General features: G+C 30.2%; 1 pseudogene across 1 annotated transcript in view; it reads left to right on the forward strand.

Annotated features, from left to right (window-relative positions):
* Positions 1-1,825: 1,825 nt before the first annotated feature.
* Positions 1,826-25,190, forward strand: part of LOC147812553 (uncharacterized) — a 79,575-nt pseudogene continuing 56,210 nt past the window's right edge. The window contains exons 1-13 of the transcript XR_015433417.1: positions 1,826-1,855; positions 1,969-1,977; positions 9,842-9,964; positions 11,478-11,604; positions 12,546-12,686; positions 13,396-13,543; positions 14,857-14,987; positions 15,386-15,519; positions 16,966-17,016; positions 17,121-17,188; positions 17,862-18,019; positions 18,622-18,677; positions 19,958-20,045. The product of XR_015433417.1 is annotated as an uncharacterized LOC147812553 (transcript). The remainder of the gene's footprint in view (positions 1,856-1,968; positions 1,978-9,841; positions 9,965-11,477; positions 11,605-12,545; positions 12,687-13,395; positions 13,544-14,856; positions 14,988-15,385; positions 15,520-16,965; positions 17,017-17,120; positions 17,189-17,861; positions 18,020-18,621; positions 18,678-19,957; positions 20,046-25,190) is intronic.

Below are 25,190 nucleotides of genomic sequence, written 5' to 3' on the forward strand. Positions count from 1 at the left end.
TTTTTGATGTGTGTTGGTTCGATTAGTAAGTTCGATTTGCAAACAAATTTTATTTTAAAAATTAGTATACTCTGAATGACCGAAATTGGTGGTTGTTAACTTCCACCGGTGAATGTTGACAATTATATATTCGCTAGTAAGAGTTCGAAATATATACTACAGTTCGACTAAAGTAAGAATTCCCCTAGTCTTTTGTCTGCACCCATGACGGTGACTATGGTAACGAGATATAACTATTGTACGTAGAGGTGTGGGGTCACTGCTTAGGACAGGTTTTGGCTCTGGTCGGCCAGAGAAAATTAATCTTTTTTTTTCGGTCTATTGTGTTAGCCCTAAAGAGAATAGAAGCTATTCCGCACTGAAATGCGCTATTCTAGTTTTCGTAGCAGCAGACAGCCTCAGACTTTGTCGCGGGGGGAGTTATTACCATAGACAAACTAAAGTGCCTACATCCATGTTTTTTTAAAGTCAAGGTTGAATTTGCACTACGGGAGTTTAGTCTTAGTCTCTATATTTATTTTTGATATGAAGCTGAATAATGGTTTTCATGGAAATGAAAACAAATGCTATAAACGTTATAGATATATGTTGCTATGAATGACAGAAATTGGTGATTGTTGACTTCCGCCGGTTAAGTTGACAGTCACATAATCTGTTTGGTAAATGTCCGAATTATAAACTTGGTCCAGTTTATTGCCTCTACCCGGTATACATTTGTCCGGTATGATCTACATCAATGTTTTTTTAAGGTAAAGTGCCACTTCCTAGTATGCATTTAACCGGTACACACTGATATTACCCCAAATCTATTTTCATCAGATATTAAAATGTCGAATTCATATAATAATACAAATGAATAAGTTAATATAAAATCGGATATAAGAAATATTCTGGACAATCACCAAAACGATTTTGTGATTGTTGACATTTACCAGTGAAAGTCGACATTCTCTTGATTTTGGTTATTCACGGCAACATACATATGCAACCTAAATTAATGATTCTTACTTTTTGTATCATAAAAATAACTTTACCGACTCCTATGTGTATCATATCTTACTGAACTCGTAAATTTTAGTGTTGTTAAATACCAAAATGGTGGTCCAAAACTATCTTTGATTCTTTGTGTAGGAAAACACTTAAATACCAAGAAATTATGTACAGTGATTCACTTTAGTGTAAAGCAGTTGCCACCATTTTCGGTATTGAGATAACTTTTGCTCTCCACAAGTCCAAATTTTTGATGGTTTTCCATTGATGGTAACCATCAATAATTCTATCATGAAACATTATATTTTTTGATAGTAACCAACAAAAGTAAATATCACTTCAATCTAGGAATTCGAACTGATTTATGATGTTTCAACATAAGAATAGCAATTTGTTCTCGTAGCTTGTTCCTTTTGAGCTCTCCTAATTTCCATCACAGTATCTTAGAAATCAAATGTTGGAACGATCATAAACAACCATCACCTAAATGTAGGAACTGATTTATGATGGTCCAAAATAAAAAACCCAGATTGTTTTGATGGTATTTTCCTGAGAACCAACAAGAATTCCCATCAAGAAAATATATAGTTGAAAAAATCACGGATCATCATTGGTTTTTGATCCATGAGAGTAAAACTTCTCTTGATGGTTAACCGTCATAGTATTATTTTCCATCATGGAATGATGGAAGTTTGTTGGCATATCGAAAACCGTGAACATGTAATGGAAAATCTCGGATGATGGTGACCATCTTGAATCACACTGAAACTATCAAAAAAAATTTTAATGCTACCATCAAAAATTTTAATACGGGAAAATTTGTAACAAAAAAACGATGTCTCTTGCAGGAGAAATGGTTGTTGCAGTTGGAAGGGAAAGATGACCAAATTTGTCCTCCTCAGTGTGTCTTTATCGAATGAATAAGAAGTGGTTGACTCTATCATGCTCACCTTTTGCTATCAGCAAGCACGTCAGTAGCTACCACTGGTAAATATATATTTTTAAATAAATCTTAAAAGAAATATTTTTTATTTCAAGATTTTTCTTAGAAACGTTCAGGATCTTTAAATATTCTAAGTTGGAGCATTTTTTGATGGCGTGTACTTGGGTTCATTTCCTATTGGCCTCAGAATTGCTCCTCACTTATCGCTACCCATTGGGCACCTGTGGCTAAGCCTCGACGGTGGAGTATCGACGTCCATGTCATTGAACCGCAAACCCCTTTATAGGGCTGGTAAAATTTTTTACCGTCGTTAAACAACCGACCCAATTTTATGGGTTTACGGCTACTAATGTTCAACTGCATAGCCTTGTAATTTTGAACCTAATCCTGAAGACAAGGGAGCTTCTGCATCGAGTATTGGGAGGAATTTGACTTCACTTTTTGATGGAGCTAACCCGCGTTACATGGACAGGAAGACCACGAGAACCTCCCACGGTTAGCCTGACGGCAAGGGGACTCTCACCCATGATCCATCCGTCTACCATTTAGGATATTTCACGTCAGCATTGTGGTCGGTACAAGTTGGATGCGGAATTCGCATCGACTGGGATTAGAACCCGGTTTGCCTCATTGGAAGGATAACGCGCTATCTCCTGAGCCATCGCGGCTCAGGCTGGTTACATTCACACAATCACCCAGATGAAAGGACTTTTCTGTACCTATCTATCTCTATTTCATAACCATAAATTATTAAATTTCTAAATATAATATTTTACTTATTTTAACCTAAATTAATACAAAATAAGGAAAAAACTATAAAAAATATGTTTAAATAAATGAATAAGAAAATATACTTTTTAAACGTCAAATACCATAGTTCATGGAAGTATTAATTATTTAACATTGTGTTATCTATAAAAGTTAAATAATCAAGCCATTTGATGGGTTTTTAATTTAAAAAAAAAGTTCCTTTTCTGAATGAGTTCTTATAAAATTAGAAAAGTTCTTCCAAAACTTACTTAAATCAATATGACCTGATTTTTAAATTTTCAAGGTTGATTTTTCAAATGGAAAGCTAAAGTTATTTGTCTAGAAGATATTTAAAATAGTCAACTGCTCCCAATTTTTAATTCGCGTAATATAACTTTATGCTGCAGAAATATTCTTTTTAACTTTTTTAATTTACACAAATTGAACACAAATTGGAATTTTCTTAAGAACGAATATATGCTAGTCTAAAATTACATTAAAAGTTTATGATCGCCATTACAGAGATCAAGTTGCAAAATGATAGTCGTTTTAATATTCTCATACTATTTTGTATAAATTGTCTGTTGGCTAAAGCGAAATGACTAACGTTCGCATGCCTAATCTGACGTTGAGGTTAAAGCAAAAACGTTTTTAAATTATTGTTATGTCAGACAAAGTGAAAATTATTTGTGTTTCATTAATGAAAAAGTGGTTTTTCAATTAAAAATATTTTAAATAAACTAGTACTTTCCAATTTAAATTAAATTCTACAGATTTGTATAAAAATTTTGACAAATTAAAACTATTAAATTTAGATAACAAAAATATACTTTTTCTAACAGTTGACGTAGTGCATTGCTCATTTATTCCGAGATTGTTCTAAAAAAGGACGCGATTTGTAGTGTGAAATTTTTAATATATTTTTTGACGTAGGAAGCATAAATTTTTTCGCTGAGTTTTAGTAGATCAACGTAATCATACAGTCCATAGTGCATTACAGATACTTGTCCATTAATTAAATTCAACAATAATAATAAATTAAGTGCATTTTCTAAAGACTGCTCGCTTTTGCTCGTCAAACCCTGGAACTTCTTACAAAGTTCATATGAGATGGCTGGGCGATCTGGAACGGATAACGTATAAAGTAGGAATCATTCAAAACAATGGAGTGAGTTCATGTTTGTTCGTAAAACTAACTCAAGTTCAGAATTGAATTGTTCTGAAGGAATTAAAAAATGTAAGCAAATTAAGACGCATTGTTAGTTCATTGACAAAAAACATGTAATTCTACTGCTAATAGTTTTAGTAAACTAAGCAGGGGTATCCGTCCCCTGCTCTCCGACCCTTGCGGATTGCTTCGCTTACTGTCTCTACATTGATCTTGCTTAATACTTCAGCTTTTACTCTCTAATATATAATATATTTATTATATTAGTAGATCCACCCCTACTCGCTTTCCAAACATCCCCCGGATTGCCCACAACGCAACGAAATGTTAAAGTAGATTAATATTTTCTCGTTAAAGTAAGAAACTTAACAATATCATATCTGCAGAGCCGTAGTGGCTCAGGGGATAAAGCATTCAACTTCCAATGAGGTAAACAGAGTTCAAATCCCAGCAATGGTTTTTCGATACGAATTCCGCACCCGGCTCGCACCGACCACTGTTGACGTAAAATATCCCAGTCAGCCTAAACGTGGGTGGTTATCGAGGTTTTCCTCTCCATGTAACGCAAATACGAGTCAGTTTAATTAAAAAGTCCTTCACGGAGGCTAATATCTCCCAGTACTTGATCCAGGAGTTCCCTTGTCTTCTGGATTGGGTTCAAAATCACAAGGTGTTGAACATTGGTAGTTGTAAACCCAAAAAATTGGGTCGGCTGTTTAACGACGGTTTGCCTCTCTACTGATTAAGATTCTTTGTAGCTGTAACAAAATTATATTATCTCCACAAACAGTTAGTATTTTAATATATTTTTCAATTATTTTGTAAGCAATGGTGGAAAAAATTAATTTTGTTAAATTATGAGAAAATATTAAAGTAGACATTTTGTTAATACTCTAGATACAAAAAAAAAATCTACCTCAAAAATAAGGAGATTCAGCAGCGACAAAATAGATGATCTGAAATTCATTAGAAATTTAAGCAAAGTTAAGACTTCTTTTTCGGCAAAATATACCCCTGCTAGCTATCGCTTGCTAATCCCCAGAATTAAACGCTTTGCAGTTCATTTCAGATCGCTTGATTATAGTTAAGTTCTTACACTTTATTTTAATAATAGTTGATGGAATGTTCTTTCTCAAGAGTGCTGGCAACCAGAATTCGTCTAATATAAACTGCTCACACCTAAGCGTCGTTCCTAAATTAAGATTATTATTATTATAGATTAAAAGTAGTACGCCCTTTGTTAAAAATCCTTAACCCATCAAAAAGTTAATAACTCTTTAATGACTCTTCTTCTCGTTAAGTAATCTGCAGCGATACATGAAATTAACAGCACATTTTCGTACTTTATGTGCTTATAACTTTTTGGTGTTCAATAATTACAGCCTGAGATACATATTAATAAAATACTTATCAAAGACGAATCACTAGGGAGGAAGGTGAGATGAAGGTGGCTTAAAGATTTGTATTAAGATCGGTCGTTACCAAGCACCCTTTATATTCTAGGGCAATTTAAAGAAATAATAAAACTGCTTAATTTCATGCTAATATGTTTTTGCTTTGAAAAAGGTAATAAGATGAATCATTAAATCAAGGGCTAATAAAACGACCTTTTAATTTTCAAGATCGCGTATGAGTCAACATTTGGTAATTAGTTGCCAACGTTTGGTGGTTACTGTTAGGGTTAAAGTAATAAAAATTGCGCATCGATAAATCAAGGTCCAATCAAACGACCTTTTAGCTTTCTATAACGCATTTAGCAATTAGTTACTCATGTTTCTTTTTATGAACAACGTGTAACTAATATCATATCAATTACGATATTCAGGGTTAATATCATGACAAATTAAAGTATCACAAAATATAATTCATAAAAAATACGCCCTCTTATTAAAATGTTATTTTAATCACATCACGTAAATCTTGCTCAACTTTCTACTATATCGTAATTTCATATGAACTCCACCAGTTTTAGTGAGGTTAGAGAACTCGGTGAAAATGACTAAGAAAAATTTGTTTTCTTAATAAATCTTAGACAGCAATTGCTTTAGAGTTAAAATATTATTTTTATTATGAAATTACTGTTAACGTAAAAGTAATTTCTGATGCGTATATTGCTTTTTAATCTTTAACAAATTGTTGAACTTTCGTGTAATAATAAAGGGTGTATACATTTTTGACGTCTTGTCAAAAATGAACTTAGAAAAAACATACAAATTTAGGGACGTCAATTAAAAATAGAAAAGCGAGAAAAAAAATAGAAATGGTATCGAAACCAGGAAAATCATTAACTAGGAAATAGAGACTATTGACATCAAAACTTGTTCGATTGCTGAAAAAATTTGAAAGGCAGCTTATTCATAGAAACACCATAAAATTTAATCTGTTTTTCAAACAGATTTTGTTGTTTTGAATTTTCCGTTCCTCGGTATTAGATTTGTCAGTAGATTAGAGAGTATTTTTCGATTTTGATGACGTATTTGTTTTTTACATGCATAAATAGTAATTTGAGGCCACTAATGTGTATGCATATTGCCCTCGTTTTTAACAAGGAGTTCAGAAGTATAAATTAAGGGCAGTATCACACTATTTTGATCATTTAAATCCGTGACAATGGTAAACAAGTATGTGAATGTTTCGAATATGCCATAGTTTTCGTAAAATCTTTAAAATAATTTCTAAATCTTAATAATTTTCAAATCTTTATAATTTAATGTTTTTATTTATTATCAAATAATAAAAAAATGAATATGCATAATGGGTGTAAATTTAGCACTGATCAAAACTAGTAAAACCGCAATGGTTCAGTGGTTAAGGCTGTCAAAGTGAAGAACTGGGATTCAATCCCTAGTAGCGGCGTGAAACATACCCAGCTTCAGATGGATGAGTACCAGTTTGTCTACGAAGTAAAGGCTGCCTATGCCCAATCCTAACCACATAACCATAATCATGCCGTTGGTAACGAAATTGTGAGGCTTTAGCATCTATGTTGCGGGAATGCTTTTTTTAAACCAGCATTAGTTAATAAAAATAAAAGCTGAAGTAATAATTTAAAACTACTATTAAAATTAACATGTATAGTATGAAAATATATTTTTTTTCCTTCTTACATTGAAGTCGTAAAGAAATCTATTAATTTAATAAAAATATGAAAAGAGTTGATTTAATTTAAAAGTCTAGATATAGTTCCTAAATATTGATCTATAATTATGTATACAAGTTTTTCAAGCATTCCAAATAAAATACACATTGTTCTGCAATCACCACTCTTAACATAAAAATTTTGAAACCTTGCCAAAAATGATGTAATTTACGCACATCGAATCTATAACGTGCCATTGGCAATAAAATTTTTTAAAATCCGGCTTATTTCAAACACGTTTCCAATAATTTCTGTTGATTAGAATAATAAATAAGAAAAGAAGTGGGTAAAGGATTGTATCTAATAGAATTACAATTTCGAGACAAGAGAAAATCGTTATTTTTTTGCGTTAATCATCCCCTCAGGCAGCATCAGATATCCTCTTCTATTAAGGACATTTATTAAATTTTTTAATAGAAAAATAGAACAAATTCATTTAAATATGTGGTGGTTGGTTGTGTTCAGGACAGGGGAGGATCCAGAAATTTTTCCTGGGAGGATTCCTCAGATCCCCCAGACTCAGATAATTTTTTAAAAATATTATTTTTGAAAAAATAAACTAGGGTTTTTAATACTAGTCTTCTCATTTATTTTTTTCATAATGAACAATACATAACTATGACGAATTTCGTTTTAATCTTTTGGATTATGATTCTTGAGACAGTCAAGAACATAATTAGATGGGGGGGGGGAATTGATTTTTCTGACCTTCCTAGGTGTGTATGCCCCTTTAAATAATCTTTAAAATATTTTATTTCTTTTTACGATTTAGTTAAGTCGCCACAAATATTTTTAAAAAAATTATATTGAGCTCTAAAGATGCCCCTTTGTTGGAGACTTCCTGCCTTCCATTAGAAAATCCTAACATCACCCTCTATTTTAATTATTATTTTTCTTACTGTATTCTAAATGCATGACTTTTGTTTAGAGATCGCTGAAATAGATCGTTAAAATATATTGCCACATAGATCTTCAATATGAAATATACTGCCTAAAATGCAAATATATATTGATTTAAAAGTTAGCAGAATAGAATTAGCTTTTAAGTGCTTATCAGAATAACTATTATAGTAAAAACTATGTATATAACAGGGTGCTTAGCTTTTTTAAAAAGTGCTCTTTTTCGATTTTCGTTTTTTAAAAGCCCTTAAAGGTGGTTTTTTCATGGGGTATTTTTAAAGTGCTTAATTTTTCCCCTTTTTCAAAATTAGTTTTTTTCCTTTACTATGCTGATTTTCATTTCGAATTATACAAAAAGACACAGTTCACATTGTTCTATACAACGTTTTCACATCTAATTCAACCCCTATCTATTTTGGCGTATTGTCAGTCCGTAGTGAATGAAAACGCCATTCGTTTTACATGATTCAAAATTTCATGATTTTTGACAATTGTCAAAATCAAGGCCAGAAGTTTTTTTTTTTTTTTTTTGACATGACGGTTAAAACAAGATAAAACCGCCAATTGTCAAAAACTTTCCAGCTCTGCCTGAATATGATATTTTTTTAAAGTGCTTAAAAATATTTTTTGAGAGCTCGAAAAGTGCTTAAAAGGTGCTTATTTTTTGTTGAATAATTTGGCTACGCACCCTGTATAAGAATGTGATAAATATGTATTTTTGGTATTGAATTTTATATTGGTATCACATATCCATTGTAGCCAAACTTCCGAACGGTTGCAGCTATAGTTATACAAATGGTGCCTATGTATAACAAAGAGGCTGTGCGCTAAAAGATGTGAATACTTACAACAGCACCACCTAGTGGAACATTGCAGTGTCAGCATTCCTATCACGAAAGCGTTACAATAAGGGAGGAAATAATCTATAAAGTGTATTGATTTTAAAAGAATATACGCTTTGTAAACATCATCGCATTAAAAAAGGAAAATGCATATTTATGTTTCAGACTTTAAACAATAGGACGTAATGAGACGATCTAGGGGAAAATGTCTAGTTAACTAACTTCTTCTTCAGGAGCGCAACAGCCCTTTGCAGGCCTTGGCTGCCTCAATAGCACGCCTTCTCCAGCTCCCTCTGTCCATGGCAACTCCCCTCCAGTTCTTAAGTTTTAGGACTTTGAGGTTGTTTTCGGTGTCGAGTTAACTAACATGAGACACATTTATTTCTAATGAATAATGCTAAGAGAAGTTTAGACATCGAAAAAAAAGGTTTGTCGCAAAATTGAGCGTTTATTTTTTAACGTGGTAGGTCCATTTGAAGCTAAAGAACCTGTTGTTTATTTATTCTCTTACGATTTTAATAATCACAGCTGCATTTTGATGTTTCATCAAATTGCAGTGTTAAAAACATCATCCAAATAGATTAATCTTTATCAAAGACTAACCCTTAGAAAATGGAGGGAAAAAAATAATTTGAAAAAATGGACTTATTCCGCTTTTAAAAATAATGGCACATTTATTTTTCTGTTTGAAAATAACTATAATGTTAAATAATAATATAGAAAATGCTGTTCACTGTTTTAAAAGTTCTTTGTTAGCATTAAATTCAACAAGGTATCTTTGAATTTGTGTTAAATCTATCTAAGACTTTTTAATTCAATTTTATCTCCAATATCTCATATCGTTTTTGAGATAGAAATGGTAACTCCAAGTTTTTTCAGCATTTAGAAATAGCGCTTTGCACATTACCTTTTCGTTATGTATAGTCACTTTACAATACATAGACACCACTTTTGCTTCAGTAAGTACCTTGCATATTACTTAAAATTAATGAAATATTATATTTTAACAGAATGTTAATTTCATTTAACACTTAAAACTGTTTAGCATACCAAATTAGCATTTGAAATTGTAAAACAATCTTCAACTTTATTATCATTACTTTTTTTAGGAGAGTCCTACATCCTTATATAATTCAGTCAACAGTCCAGGTAGTATCAATGATTTCACATTGTATTCATCACCATCTTTGCCAAATATATCATTGGGGAGACCTCCTGTACCTACATCTGCTGTAAGTTTATTTTGGAACTGTCATAGGAAAATATATTTTGTTCTATAAAAAAAATGTATTTACTTAGAATTTTATCTTTCTCTTGCTTGTGAATTATTTATTTCTCCTATGTTCAAAATGCTGAGGAAATTTTTTTTTCCATTTTTGTTTGACATTTTAAATTCAATGCTTTTATAAATATCTTATGAAATCTAGCTTCAGTCACAATTTTGAAATTTCTTGTGTTTTAGAAGAATAAATCGATAATTAAAATTATGAAACATTTTTTTAACATTGAATTATTATACAGGGTGTTCCAAAATTCTCTTTACAACTTCAAAAATTCATAACTTCGAAAATAAACAAGATATTTATATTCTTTCTTTTGCATGTATTACTGCAACTAATAAAGTTTTGTTTAGTACACTTCAACGTGCGCACCATTGGTGGCCCCAAGCACTTCCAGTCTGTAAGATAATTTGTAAAGATAATTTTGGAACACCCTGTATATTACCAAGTTTTACTTTGGCACAAATTTTACTTTTTGAATGCTTGAATACACAACTTTTAAGTGAAGGAATTTCAAGCTTTTGATATTTAAAAATTCTCAATATACGAAGTTTTCCATGGTCCTCTTAATAAGCATTTTTAGAATTGCTTTCCTAAAATGAAGTTCAAAAAATTGCATACATTACCGGATGCTAATTAATATATAAACTAGAAATAAAAACACTGTATAACAAATCACTATTGAGAGCATTGAAACCTGGTTGATTGCCAGAGGAAACAGTGGATTTGAAAAAAAAAGTTTTTCGTCCTGCTTTCTTCAGTAGTGATTCGATGATTTCAATTTTTGCAACATCCTTTGCATTTGTAGGCATAAATAATTATGCCTCTTAAATAAATTGGGGCTCATATTTTTAATGTAATGCTTTCTTCAAATATCTGTAACGTGCATTCTAGTGCAGGTTACATTTATTATGTTAAAATAATATCTTGTTGTTTTTTAAGCGTTTAGAAATGAAATGAAATAATCAATGATTCTTATTAGAATTTATGTTGCAATCCTTCTTCTTCTTTTAATCTTTGAAATTCTGAGCAAGTGAAGCAACTTCTTCTAAAAAATAAATTATCTAAATCTTAAATTTCTTTGATTGACTTTTATATAGAAATGTCATTTTTAATGCATCGAAAAATGAACTGAAAAATAATATAAACCAATACTTATAACATACCCTCCAAGTTCCTTAGGCGCTAAGTTGTAAACACCCTCATTACTTAACCCTTTGCTTACGGTAAACCATGTTGTACCAGCCGTAAGCAAAGGATTAAAGAGGTCAACAGTACACAGTTCTTGCTCACTTCTGTAAAACTCTCACTTTAGGCATATGTCTCTTCTGCTAAGGGCAATACAATGGTGAATTAAATTTTAAGTTAATTTAAATAATGAGCTTTCTTTCAATTTTATTTTAAAGCAACTTCTATTTTTATTATATTCTATACTGAATCTTGAATATTTTTATCCACTCTACAGGAAATTGGTAAAAGTGCTGTACCAGCTGGTTCTGAAGTACAGGAAAGAGATATTTCCACCATAAGATTAGGAATGCCTCTTGCATCAAATGTCTTACAGTCTTTAACGTATTACCCAGCATTACCAGGTACACTCTCTTATTCTTAAAAATCTAGTTGTCCAGGTAGTAATTAATCATGCAATATTTTTTTAAACGTAATAAATTTTTAATTTTAAGTCAAATTGAAAAGATATCAGCTTCAAACTATTGCTTTGTTTTAAAATTACTTTGATTCTTTGTTAACTTAAATGCAAAAATACTTCGTTCAAATCGATATATAGTATGTGTTTAAATTATAATAAATATATTAATGTACGTTAAAATTTCTATATTTCTTTAATTTTTTTTTGTTAAATTTAATCTGTTTATAATTCGTGCATAAATAAAAATACATTAATAAATTTAATTTATTATTTATAAATGCTTTAATATACAGCATGTTACAAAATTTGACTCACAAATTCATAGGGGTGATATTAGATATGAAAAGAATAAAAACGTAACGCAGAACAAGGGATTACCAACCACGTTAAGAGGGAAATGGGATTTTACAGTCTACAACAACATAAAAACGATTCTCAAATGCACATGGAGATGACACCTATGCGTTTGAAGTCTGCCAAATCAATGACAAACCGTACTATTCTCTAGTGTGTCCACAAGTCTTGCTTAAACTAGTGATTTGATTTGACTTCATAGGAAAAAGTCGCATGGACTGAGAAACAGGTCACGTTTGCCCCATTCACGATTTCAACCCTCTGAATATCGTTTTGCTGCACCATGTTCTACAATCAGTTTTTATTCTATTAGTGTCTTTTATTATCCCTCTGAATTGGTTAGTTGAATTTTTAGTTACTCTGTATAAACTTTATAATATATATTCTAAAATTTTTGTTTATAGAAATAAAAATAAATATATTAATATATTCAAGCATATAAATTAATGAATTTATATGAAAAATTTATGTATTTTCTAATTTTTTTAAAATATTTATTTTGATAAATAAAAATGTACTTGTCTTTTACAGTGATTGATGGAGACTTCACACCTTCAACAGGTCCAGGTTATATCCAACCTACTAAAATACTGGACAGCTCTACTGGCATCACAAGTATGCGTAGAGTGTATATCCTACCACAATCACTGATGCATCAAGTTGCTCAAGCTTAGAGATTACATAGGTAAGTTTGTATAATCACTGGATTAAATATAACTTAGAGTGTTATGTTTATGGTTCATAGCGTTTTTAAAAAGACCTTAAAACTGCTTATTTTCGATTTTCGTTTTTTAAAAACCCTTGCTTAATTTTCCCTTTTCGAAAATGATATGTTTTTTACCTTGTCGATTTTTGCTGTGTATTATGCAAAAGTGTGGTTTTCACGTTGTTCTATTCAGCGTTTTCACAATTAATTCAACCACCATCCATTTCGGCATGCCGTTGGCCCGTGACGTATAATAGCGCCAAGCATGTTACATGCTTGATGAAATACTTGGGACTGACTACTGAGTTGGGTTCGATGAAATTCTTGCACTCTCAAATGCAACTCTGCTGCATTTTGCAAGATATTCTCAATTTCAGGCTTTATTTTACACCCTCTGAAATCGAACCAAAAAATCTCTCTATCTTTTCATTTTGGCTAATATAATCAAGAAAGGAGTTCTTTATCAGTAACTAATTATTTTATCATGATCATATAAAGTCTTTGAAATTTATTTTGCATTTTGTTAATGTAATAGTGCTTAAACTTTCTTTTGAATGTATAAAAAGTACTTTAAAGGTGCTTATTTTTTGTTGAGATATTTTAATGAACTGGAATGTATTTCAATCTGTTAGTTTCATAAGTTTATTAAACAATCTACCTCAATTTCAATTCTAGACCTCTTGGGAGAACACAGTCAGCTCCACTACCTCTTGGTCATTCAATGCTACAACCACAAGCCATACTTTTATCATCTCAACAAAATGAACAATATGCTCGCGAAAAGAGACTCTGTGAGCAGCAGCAACATAATCTACTCAAACAAGTAAGAGGTCTTCTGATTGATTTAATTTGCAACTTCAAGAAATAAAATATTTTTTGTCTAAAACTTTTGTACATTCCCTATCAGTTTTTTTATTTTTAGTTCCAAAATAAAAGCTTTTAGAACTTTTTAAAATTGTTCTTCTTTTTCTAAATAAGATCTAACTTGAATTTATAAAATATATACTACTAATAACAGGTTATGGAATATCAAGAAAGAAAAAAAGTACTTTTGATGCTTTTCTTTTCTTCAAAATAGTTAAATTTTTAAGTGTGTAGTTTTTATGTCGTTATCCCTCTCTAAATAAAGAAATCATTTCTAAACTATTTCTGTTCCAAACTTAGATTAGTCATCCGTCCTCATCACGCTGTTGCTATTCAGTGTCAATTACACAATATTTCTCTGTATACACTCAACTGCTAATGACAACGCAGGAGCTATGTATGATCTTAATGTAACTGTCATGGCCAGCGATCAAAATCCAGTGAACTTAATACAGCTCTCTAGTCTATACACAAAACAGCAATGAATCAACTAGTGGTATTGTTCATCGATTCTATCACAGATAAAATTCTGGTGAAGGGGTAATGTAGTGTGTCTGCCTTTACAATTATTTAATTCCAGTTCACTTGTATATAAGACATGTTAACTCAATTCTATGTTGGGACACCTTTTCATGGATGAAAGTTGACATTGTCGATAACATTTGTCTTTAAGTAGCATATATCTATGTAAAAATGTTATAATGATTTAAAATTCTTCTCCATACAGAACACATTGGTATATAAAGAATGGGAATATTTTGTACGTAGTCTGTCACCTCAATTACAATTTCCAAGGGGCCAAATGATTTTAAACTTGCAAATTTTTTTCAAAAAACATGTAGAGGTTAGTTACAAGCGATACCCTTTGAGTTGGTCATCCTTTCTGCCTTTTTTTTTCAGTTTTTTGTGGGCCACTACTTGAAAATTGTCAAGACTTGGCGATTTTTCTTCCATTGATCACGATACTGAAATCTTTCCCAAAAAATTATTGATAAATACTCTAGATGCAAAACCTGCTGCTTTTAATACAAAGCATGAAGAATATATCTGCTGTATTAAAAAATTTTGTAAAAAGTTTAGAAATGAGAGCATATTCCTATTGAAGCTAATTGATAGGTTTAATTCATAATTTTTCCGGTTTCACAACTAGATGACTTCAATGTTTATATTATTTAACTTCATGAATTGAAAACATATTAAAAAAAACTTTATAATTAAAGAAATACATACTTCAATATATATGTGTAAAAAAGCTGACTTTAGTTGATCATTTATAGGTACCTACATCAGGCATCATTTGGGAAGGCCTCTGTCTCGAACATTATCAAGTCCTCTTGTTGCTCTTAGTCCGATTGGAAGACCTCAGGAAACGCAAGCTCATTCTCCTCATGCATTTACAACAGGTGCAAACCTCTTTCTTCAAAGAATAACTTTATAAAAATTATATTAAAAACATTCCGGCTACTGCAGAGTAATACTTAAAAGAAAGAAAAACAAGCTATTGAAATCAGAAGAATTATTAACAAATTAGATCAAGGATGGATTAAAATTATATAAAACCTTGGTTATTTAAGATTGAAGCTGAAAGCTGGCTATTAATGAAGGGCAAGTACATTCCAGTAACTCTATTTAAACTGGCTTTTGATGATTTTAATCCCTCCTTCATTCTGATTGACTTTGTAAATGATTTGATTACAAATTTGTTTTTAATCATTTAAGTATTTATTTGCGACGCCTTATTGTTTAATAGTTTGAGCTCTATTTTTTTTAAAGAAAAATACCAAATTTAACTTTTTAACAGGTGTTGTGTACGACAGTTTAATGTTAAAACATCAATGTGTTTGTGGTAGCAGTGCTCATCATCCTGAACATGGTGGTCGCCTACAAAGTATATGGGCAAGGTTACAGGAAACCAGTCTTCTTAATAGATGCGAGGTAAGAGGCAATTTCGAATATTAAAAAAATCTCATTTATATAAAACAAATAAATACATAATTTTTATTTTTGTCCATTAACATTTTCATAATCTTACAATGCCACATTTTCGTAATTATGCAACTATTTAATGATTCGATGTAAAATTAAATGGTGCAACAAAGACAGATAACCAAATCCCATGGCTCAAAATAGTCAAAAGATCTCAACTTAATTTTTTGTCATGTTCACAACATTTGCATTTATTTTCATTTGGTGTTTTAATAGCCTTTGTCTATACTAAACAAATCTTATCATTGCCAAAAATACAAAAGTAAACTCATTGGATATCTAATCAATCAAATTAGCTCAAGAGAAATTTCTAATGTAGATAAAAATATAAGAAAAGTCTTACCTAAGGAGAATCCACAAATATTAGGAGGTAATATATTAAGAAAGACAAACTGTTCTGTGATAGAACTCAAATTGACTGAGTGTCATAAAAAATAGACTCATATGAGCAAAATACTGGTCATATTTAAAAAATTGCCTTTATTGAAGAGTTTTGTATTTGGATATTTTGTATTGCATTCTAATTATTACAGTTAACCACATTTTAATTCCTCAAAAGTATCCTTTTAACTTAGTATATAGAAATAAATAGAAAAGTACTAACTTAATAAATAGAAAAGTATTTACTTAATAAATAGAAAAATATTAACAAATGTATGCCATTTTTGGGAGGGGAAAACGTAATTATTCATTTATTTATATATATATATATATATATATATATATATATATATATATATATATATATATATATATATATATATATATATATATATATATTTTTTTTTTTTTTTTTTTTTTTTTTTTTTTAAATGCTTCCGAAAACAGTTTCACTTTTGCAAGATGCTGAAGAGCTTAAGCTTTTTTAACCACTTCGATGAAAAATATACTAATGCATTCTTGAACGAAATTTGATAGCTATATTTTAAAATATGTTATTTTTATATCTCTAAAATCTTATATCTCGCTATATGATACATAAACTGTAATGTTAATTTCTTTTAATTATAAGCTAATTATTAAATTACTGCAATAACCAGTCATTTTATAAATAACATTTTCCTTTGCCTAAATGAAATAGAATTGTTGAGGTATGTAGTCATATAAATTTTTAATTATTTCAAAAAAGGATGTTATTATGATTTAAAGAAGACTGGAATGAAAGATTATTAGAACTACAGAGGTAATAAGTGTAACAAGCTTATATTAAAAGAATTCAATCACATTGTAAATTTATGAAAGTAGGCAAAATATAGGCAATTACATGTAATTAAATTTCTGTAATACTTAATGACATATATTCTAATTGGAAATATTTTATGTTATTAAATAAATTCATATTCATTCTCAATGTTTAAAAACTTTTAAATGATAACTTTGTTTTATTCTTTCCAGAGAGTCAGATCCAGGAAAGCAACACCTAGAAGAAATCCAGTCTTGTCATAGGTATGCTTTGAAAAAACTTTTAATGTGCATTTTTATAACTTATATTAAATCCTAAATTTACAATTTATTAAAATATTACATTTTATTTTTATTTGCTTGTTTAGTGAATCATATACTCTTTTATTTGGGACCAATCCTTTGAATCGACCGAAACTTGATGCCAGCAAATTAGGTATTAAAATGGTTTTTGTTTTGATAACAGTTTTATGATCATTCATTCATACAAAGGTTTAAAAATTTTTTTACGTTATATTAAAACTAGATTACGATATATGGTGAAACTAAACAGTTTATCGTTGTAAATACTTTTTTTAACAGTTTTTAAATTTCACCGAGATATACATTAAGTTTAAATTTCAAAATGAAAAGGAACCAAATCATCCAATTCTTTTGTCTGTTTCAAGCAATTTCTTGTTCATATTTAACTTTAATTAACTTAACAGGATAAAAAATTGAAAGAAAGATGAAACTTAATTATTTAAGCATTGTTTTACTTATCTAATAACATTCTGTATCGGCAAACTATATGAGTTTAAAATATAAATCTTTTCTTTTTTTAATAAAGAACTACTTAACCTCTAACTGCATGGAAATACATTTCTCAGTTTAAATAGGTATAAAATTAAAGATTTTTAATTTAAGAAACTGAATAATATAATTATTTTATTTAATTGAAATTATTGTTTGTAACCCTTTTAATTTAAAATGAAAATTTAAAAAAAATTTTTAAAATCTAATTTTAATGTAATTTGAAACTTTTCTTTTACTTCAAATGACTTTTATAAGTTTATAATTTAATGATAATAGTAATTAAAAATAAAAGTTTAATATTTAATCAATTGCAGCTGATCTTCCAATGAAGAATTTTGTGATGTTGCCTTGTGGTGGCATTGGTGTAGATTCTGACACAACCTGGAATGATCTACACACAGCAAGTGCTGCAAGAATGGCTGCTGGATGTGTTGTTGAATTGGCCATGAAAGTAGCAACAGATGAAATAGAGGTATTATTAATATCTATATTTTAATTCTTGATAGTTATGCAATACAATGATAAGCTTATTATCAATCATCATACAGAAAAATTTTACTATATAAATAACCTTGAAAATTTTTTGCTTTTCTACATCTTTTAAATCAACTAATTAATTTGTTCATGACTTCTATAAGAATAATTTTGTTTTTCTTACAGTGATTCTTTGCATATTTAATTTCGTTTTCCTTCAAACATTACTTTTTTCCAAGACTAAAGTTTTAAGGGATACTTTAAGTCACTAAAGGACAAAGCTTACTGTGGAGTTGAAGACTTTAGCAATAAAATGCAGTAACACAAATAATTTCATCATTACATATTTTAACTAAGGGGAAAAAGCACCAAACCGTTGGTTAAAACAGTTTGGGGAAAAAGAGTAACAGATTTAACGGTAACAGCACTTTTTAAATGAAATACTTATTTTGATATTTTAAAATAATTTATATAAGAAGCTTCGAAGATCAATTGATGTTTTTCCAAGTATATTTTTTGTTTAGTCTTTTTTACAAGATTTGTACATAAATCTACAAATAGTCTACTTTTTTTTCAATAAAATATTTTATTTATTTGTAGAATGGTTTTGCTATCGTCTGTCCTCCTGGACATCATGCGGAACATCAAGAAGCAATGTAAGTTTTTCCTTGAATGCTTTTTATTGAAATATATATGCATATCGTATAATAATAATGTATAAATATATAAATACATAAAATATATAAAAACATATAAAACATATAAAAATATATAAAACATAAATATCTAAATATATGAAAAATATAACAATATATAAATTACAATAAAAATATATTTTAACAGAAATAAATTGCATTTATCTTTAACCAAAATCAATTGCATTTATCTTTAACCAAAATCAATTGCATTATGCATTTATATGCAGATATCTAATTAACCTGTAGCAATATTAAAGTCATCACACTAACAAAGATAATTTATCTTGGTACATATTTTCTATACAATAAAATAACCTTTAATATTTATAATTATTTTAAAATTATTGTCTTAAATTCATGAAAGTATCAGAAAGAGTATCAGAGAGAGAGAAAAGTATCAGAGTGATAAAAAAAAAAGTTATGCCATGCATGAAAAATCAAGAGTCTGGTCTCTAACGTAAAAAAATGCTATTAAAATAAACGGATAATTCATAAATTAAAATTATAAAAGGAATATAATTTGAATTTAAGTGGGAAAAAATTAATTAGGGGGATTAGGGTAAGAGAGCAATTTTCATTTTCTCATGGAGCCTTCTATTCAAGACAGGAAAAACAGTGGGATTGTTTCATGAAAATAATTTTTTACAGAAATGTTTCTCAAACTTTCTAGGAAATAAAAAAAAGGCAATTTCATACAAGACTATGACTTCAACTAGAAATATAGTAATTGTCAACAAATTCTAGATACTGGTGGACTTTTTAAAAATAGCTCATATTAATCTTGAAATACTTTACTTTGTAAATAGTTTTGAGAGTTCATCATGTTTTGGTTCATGCCTTTTTTTTTTTTTTTATCCAGTATGTAACTACAGAAATAATTTTTAAATTTAGCAAAAGTGATTAATGCCCTCATAAAAAGTTCAAAAATGTATTACGATATTTTAATTAGTTTATCAATCTATTTTCAATGTTTTACTAAATTTAAATATACTCAAAACTGTCTAGGATATATTCGTGGAAATTGTTTTAATATTTTCTTTCACAAAGCTAAAGCATTTTTAAAAAAGCTATAGCCTAGTTATAGTATTTTTTAAAAATAAATAAATAATAGTAAATAAGACATTTTCATTTGCATTGCCCTTCAAAATTTTTAATATATTTCTATATTATTAAAGCAGAATGAAACTTCTCTATAAACTAAGATTAAATTTTTACACCAACATTCTTTAATATTACAGGGGTTACTGCTTCTTTAATTCTGTGGCAATTGCAGCGAAACAGCTAAGAGAAAACCTGAAGCTTGAGAAGATACTCATTCTTGATTGGGTAAGATTTGTTTGTTAAACTAATGTTTTAGAAAAATATCTTTGTTGTGCTTATTTTAATAAGAAAAGTGAAACATCCAGGAAAGATCACCTCTATCTAGCGACCACATCTATTTATGACCACTTTTGGGAATCTGAAATTATCCACAGTTTATTCAAGCTACTCATCATTCAGCGATAAACTTTATTGGTTTTTATAACATATGAGTTTACATAACATATGAGTAAAGCCCGAATTTTGATGAGATCGGCATTTTTTTATTTTTCTTTACATTTTTATTTTACTTTATAACCGTTGTTGAACAACTGACCCAAGTTTGCGTCTGCGACTACTGATGTTCAATTCCGTAGCCTTAAAATTTTGAACCCAATCCGGAAGCCAAGGGAACTTCTGACTCAAGTATTGGGTGAAATGTGTCGTCGCGGAGGACTTTTTGATAGAACTAACCCGCATTTGCGTTACATGGAGAGGAAAACCATGAACACCTCCCACGGTTAACTTAACGGGTAGGGGACTCAAATCCATGATTCGTCTACCACTGATGATTTTTCACGTCAGCACTGTGGCCGGAGTTCGTATCAACCAGCCATCACTGGGATTCGGAAGCGGTTCACCTCATTGGAAGGCGAACTCTCTATCCCCTGAGCTTCCATGACTCTTTCGAAAAGTAATGTTATTAATGACATTTTTACCACGATTATTGCATTGGATATTGGATATATTGAGCGAAGTATTGATCGAAATCAAGCATTGAGCGAAATTTGCCTTCGTAGAGGACATTTTGAGGGAACTAACCCGCATTTGCATTACATGGCCAGGAAAGCCACAAAAACCTCCCGCGGTTAGCCAGACGCGATCGACCACTGAGAATATTTTAAGTCAGCACTGTGGTTGGCGCAAGCTGGAGCCGAAACTTGTATCGACCTACCATCGCTGGGATTCGAACCCGGTTTACCTCATTAGAAGGCGAACGCTCTATCCCCTGAGCCATCACGAGCCATGTTTTGCGTTTTTAGACACTTCTGCTAGTTCAGTGCATTTTTTGAAGTTTATTTTCACATTATTACTAGCTCATTTTTACAACATTCACTCTTTTTAAGACCTGTAGACAGTTCTAGTTGCAAATAGTTTAGTGCCTTTATTTATTTACAGTTTGTACAGAAGTACAGTGTGTTTAAAAAAAATGAAAATGTTTGTTTCTAAATTCGATTTTACAGTGCATCAAAATAGAATATCTTTTTTTTCTTTATTTTTGAATAAGTGAAAAATACATCTCATTTCACTTTAATATAAATGTTTGAATACAATTGTATGCTATATGAAATTTTAAGCTAGATGTATTTCAGATTTAATTCTTGTATTTAATTCTTGTACAAGGCAGAGATACCAACTTGCTCCGGACAGCAAATATATATTTTAAAGTGGTAGTTTATCAATTGTGATTCTTGGTTTAATAAATTCAATTTAGTAGATTTTTATCCACCACTATTTATAAATAATTCGTAGGCTTATATAACTCAACAACCAACGAAATTTAAGTTATAGTACTTATGTCATGCTATACGTTTTAAAAATCAATCAAAAAGAGTCAAATATTTTCAAAATTAACTTTTTAATTATTTACCGTTTTTTAAAAATTATTTTGGCGTGTCCGGAGCAGTTGGCATCTCTGACAAGGGATTTTTTAAATAGGAAAAACTAACTCAAATTTTAAAATTCTAATATTTATATGGGTCTGCCTGCCACTTCACTACTTTCGTGAGTAGTTTGTTGGCACTTCTACGTTAAATCATCAGAAAAAAATTGCATCCCTAAAAAACGTTTTCCTAAAAAGCACAAGTTCTATCTAATTTCTAACAATAAAAACCACAAGTTTGAATTTTGACTCCATATTTATAGTCTTTTTAATACATCGTTAATCCATACGTTAAACTATTAAAAAAACTGTAAGTAACAATTTTATGGCAAGTGTTAGCTAATATTTGACCTGGAAACTTCAAGTCTGAGTTTTGCCTCGAAACGTTGAACCCTTGTAGACGATTATTAACCTTAAGAAACTCGTTAACCAGGAAGAAAATTGCAACCAAAGTAAAAATCACGGCTAAAATAGCTTTTTCTTAACTTTGAAAAGTAACTAATATTTTGCAACGAAATTTAAGATTTTATCCTGCAATGTTTGCTCCTACGAGGACACTTTCAAAAAAGCTTTTTTGCGCACTAAAAATTCCTTTTCGCCAGCTTGACTTTTTGAGTTGACTTAACAGTTTGAGGGCTGTGTTCTCAAATATGCTAATTAATTATTGCAGACGATATTTTAAGTTACAAAATCAGACATAAAAATGCACTTTCTCTGAAATAAAATACCTTTTTTTAACGGATTCGTATTATAGCCGCAACCCAGGAAATATGGTCCTGATAGTTTGGTCAGGAGAGCGATCCAAATTTTGGACCCCTTAATGTTAATTTCACTTTTTGTATATTTCGCATATCTCAAAAACTTTTTAAGCGATTTAAAAAAAAGTTGCTCACAAATATAAAATTCGTTTTTCCAAGGATAATTCCTAGTAAAATATAAATGTTGGTAAATTTTTAATGTTTTATTTTTAAACATTACTTATTAATAGTCGGAAATTGAATTGTAAGGTATGCAATTTTTACATCATTTTAAAGGTTGTAATTTTACATGGCAAAACATTTGGGCGAAATCGGCTGAATATAGTTCCTGAGAAATCAAATTATAAATATTCGTCTCCTTTTAAACTATTTCGATTTCTCAAGAACTATTTTACCAATTTCTTTTAAATTTTGTATTTTGCTTTGCAAAATTACGTATGATATTATGTATCTAACTACTTAGAATCTTTTCAACTATCATTTAATAAAATAATAAAAAATAACAAATATTTACAAAAATTAAAAATAATAAAAATATTTTTATTTTGGGTGTCAAAAACGCGAATCCGTTGAAAAAAGGTATTTTTATTCGGAGAAAGCGCGTTTTTATGTCTGATTTCGTAATTTAAAATATTGTCTGCTCTAATTAGTGTATTCGAGGTCACCTTCTCTAACAATTATGTTTGGGTCCTTGACCGTGAAGATCCGATCATTATGTCAAAAGTTATTCAAAGTGGTCCGTTTTTTTCCAGCAACCCTACTGGATTTTTAGGGAAGACTACTGGAATTCGCGTGATTCTCTCGCTCTCCCGAATAAATTAAAATTTTCTCGTTTTTTTTTTTTTTTTTTTTTTTTTTTTTTTTTTTTACTGAAATATCCCTATGTTTAGGGAAATATTTAAAAAAAATCCCTATAAAAGGAAAAATAGTATTTCATTGGATTTGAATAAGGCTGATTGAATCCAATATTTTTAAACTGCTTTTGTTTGTAAAATTAACAACAATTCGCCAATATGGTAGGGTCAATCTTTTTTACTATTGAAGTGTAATTCAGAATTTGTCCACTAGAAAACAGAACCGATTTTCACACAATCCAGGGTATCCAGCGTCTTCCCCCTTCATTTTTCCTTACATTTTTATATTCTTTTTATTTCCTTACATTTGAAATGGCATAATATTTTTTTTTATAACCGTCATTGAACTGCAGAACTAATTTTTGGGTTTATGACTACTGATGTTCAACTACGTAGCCTTGCAATTTTGAACCAAATCCGGAAGACGAGGGAACTCCTGGATTAAGTGTAGGGAGAAAATTGCCTTCGTGAAGGACTTTTTGATGGAACTAACCCACATTTACTTTACAAGGAGAGGAAGATCACGAGAGCCTTCCACGGTAAGCCTGACGGCAAAGGAACTCTAACCTATGATCCGTCTACCACTGAGGATATTTTACGTCAGCACTGTTTTCGGTGCAAGCTGGTTGTGGAATTCATATCGACTAGCAATTGCCGGGATTCGAACCCGGTTCACCTGATTGGAAGGCGAGCGTTCTAGCCCTGAGCCATCGCGTCTTAGGGCGTAATATTTAACAAGTTTCTATTTATTATATTTAAGAGTGAAATATTAGTTAGGTATAAAAGTATAGTGTAATACGAATTGTAACGTGAAATGTGCACATTTCTTGGTGTGTTGTACTATTTGGTGGTACTTCAGCAGAGCAGGTTACCGTAACAAAAGAGTTAATATTGCCTTCAAGTTTTGATCATATTAAAAAACTTATGTGCCCACGATAGATGGAAATCATTAGCCCATTTTAACTTTACAACGCCGAAACAAGTTAGCAAAATTTTAACCAAAAATTCAATTCTGCATTTATGCTTTATTCCATATTCAGGCTTATGTTTTATTCCATATTACCTTACCCTCTAAAAAAATAATGTTTAAAAACTTTTAGCCAGTTTTTTACTTACAAGCCACAAACTCAAATTTCTCCTTCAAACATTAAGTCATAAGAAAATTAGTAGTCCATTCTCCAAAAAAGGTTACATCCAAAATAAGTATTAGGTATTTTTGTCATAAAGTTGAAGCTTGCCTCCCATTACAAAATAAAATACGGCTAAAAAGAGTTTTAGCTTATTTTTGGCTCAGAAAACACGTGATATAAATTAGTCTTCAAATCTAATAATTTGTCTTTTTGTTTCTGTTCCTTAATAGTTACTCAACATGACAAAAATATGGCGGGAAAAAGATTAAGATTATTTTCACGCAAGGCAAACCAAACAATTGAATTTTCCTTTCAGACATTTTCCAGTTTTAGGTAAACGCTTTTAACGTTAAGTTTTAAACATTAGGTAACGCCCACAAAATTTTTGCTTAATTTATCAGCCAAAAATTGAAAAATCAATTCAAAGCATATTAAACCATCTCTTCTGGGTTAACCTCCTCTAATCGCTCCCTGTTCTAGTTCTTGTTTTTTAACAACTAGTGTTTTTTTTTTAAATAAGAAGGTCGTGAATTTATTATTTAATTTTTACTTAATTTTGTGATTCGAAATGCTTATTATATCATTACATTTCCTACTTTTTCCCTTTTTTTTTAATTAAGACCTGTAACGAATTCCGCATCCAGCTTGCACCAACCACAGTGCTGACGTGAAATATCCTCAGTGGTACACGGATCACGGGTTAGAGTCCCCTTGCGGTCAGGCTAAACGTGGGAGGTTCTCATGGGGTTAGTTCCATCAATGAGGGT

Source organism: Parasteatoda tepidariorum, chromosome 4, assembly GCF_982258835.1.
Source record: "Parasteatoda tepidariorum strain Cologne lab strain chromosome 4, Ptep-v5.0, whole genome shotgun sequence".
NCBI lineage: Eukaryota > Metazoa > Arthropoda > Arachnida > Araneae > Theridiidae > Parasteatoda > Parasteatoda tepidariorum.